Source organism: Ovis aries, chromosome 1 (assembly GCF_016772045.2).
Source record: "Ovis aries strain OAR_USU_Benz2616 breed Rambouillet chromosome 1, ARS-UI_Ramb_v3.0, whole genome shotgun sequence".
Taxonomy (NCBI): domain Eukaryota; kingdom Metazoa; phylum Chordata; class Mammalia; order Artiodactyla; family Bovidae; genus Ovis; species Ovis aries.
The window spans coordinates 102,984,715-102,986,803 of record NC_056054.1 but is presented as its reverse complement, the minus strand read 5'-3'; positions in this window follow the sequence as shown (position 1 = coordinate 102,986,803).

Sequence of the window (2,089 nt, the reverse complement as noted above, 5' to 3'; positions counted from 1 at the left end):
TGATCAACTTATTTGCATGGCAGGAATAGAGATGCAGATGTAGAGAATGAACTTTTGGACACAGCAGGGGAAGGAGAGGGTGGGAAGAATTGAGAAAGTAGCCTTGAAACATACGTTACCATATGTAAGCTAGATAGCCAATGGAAAGCTGTTGTATAATACGGGGAGCTCAGGCTGGTGCTCTGTGACATTCTGGAGGGGTAGAATGGGGAAGGGGTAAGTTTCAAGAGGGTGGGACATATGTGTACTTAAGGCTGATCCATGTTGTACCGAGAAAGCAGCATAACATTGTAAAGCAATTATCCTCTAATTGAAAATAAAAACAAAAAAGAGCATTGTCAGATCCACTGCATTGTCTGGGAGGTACAGCCTACTCGTCATTTCGGCAGACATCACATAGACTCCCATCGTTTGGCAGGTAGTTGGTGTGGGGGCGGCCAAGAGTGGGGGCAGAAATGTTGGCCATACAACAGAAAAGAGACAGAAGGCAGAGATGGAAGAACAGGATGACCAGTGTTGAAGAGAATTGAGTGTCCTATGTGGGGAGATGCTGGAAGCCACTGGAAAAGTGGTTGGAGAGTGTTTCTTCCAAGTCAGAGACAGGAGGAAACAGCCTGTTGTCCTGTGGGAACTCCCTTATAGAACAGTCTTCATCCAAACCAAATTGTCTTCTTTTTCCTTCAGGACACATGAAGACTCATGGTGCTCCTAGGACAGAAAGAGTGTGAAGGTGAGGAAACCAAGACATATCTATGAAGAGACCCAAACATCCATTTCTTTATCTGCGCAGATGAGAGCTGCAACCAAGCTGTGAACCTGCAGTTCACCAACCTTTGCAGAGTTTGTGTTTCAAATTTCTCACGTACAAGCCCTGCCCTCTAGTGCTGGCTGGGTGACCTGACATTCTACTTCCTGGAGAGGAAAAGGGCTGAAAGAAGAGGAGTAGCTGAGATGGGGAGAACTCCACCTCGGCCTGATAACCTCATTTAATCCTTGGTGGCCGTAGGTTCAAAGTCAGTGGGCAAGACTGCAGTCCTTGGTAGTGAATGGGGTGGACAGAGTGGTGGGCTTTCCCCAAAAGATTTAGTATGCATAGGGGTTTATGTGGGATCACACACCCACACAAGATGTAACTATACCCCCTTTTCTCTCTTTTGGGGCTGTGGTTCTGGAAACTGCTGCAGGGTTTTAGGAAGGTTCTGAAAAAATCTTGCCTCTAACTCATCAATATCTTGGACTGCTTTGCTTTTTTGAAACATGCTAAAGAAGTGTTGTAAATAAATGTAATTTCAATTTATAGTGTAGAAAATGTTTAAAACTTTTTGTCAATTGACTTCTTCCTTTTATTTTTTTATGGACGTGTAGTTGACAAAGAATATATTATTTTCAGGTGTACAACATAGCGATTCAACTTTTCAGTTCAGTTGCTCAGTCGTGTCCAACTCTTTGCGACCCCATGGACTGCAGCATGCCAGGCCTCCCTGTCCATCACCAACTCCTGGAGTTTACTCAAACTCGTGTCCATTGAGTAAGTGCTGCAATCCAACTATATCATCCTCTGTCGTCCCCTTCTCTCCGGCCTTCAATCTTTCCCAGCATCAGGGTCTTTTCAGATGAGTCAGTTCTTCTCTTCAGGTGGCCAAAGCTTCACCTTTTTTATATACATTAATTGATCCCCATGATAAGTCTAGTAATCATCTATCACCATTAAGTATTGCAATATTATTGACAGTATTTGCTGTTCATTATATCCCTGTGACATTTACTTTATAACTGGAACTTTTTACCTGTTAATTCCCTTCATTTATTTGGCTCATTACTTGAAAGTGGAAGTGAAAGTCACTCAGTCATGTCTGACTCTTTGCAACCCCATGGACTATAGTCCATGCAATTCTCCAGGCCAGAATACTGAAGTGGGTAGCCGTTCCCTTCTCCAGGGGATCTTCCCATCCCAGGGATTGAACCCATGTCTCCCAAGTTGCAGGTGGATTCTTTACCAATTGAGGCACAAGATACGCCCATTACCTCAAACCCTGCCCTTTGGTGACCTCCTGTTCGTTCTCCCTATCTTTGAATCTGTTTCTGTTTT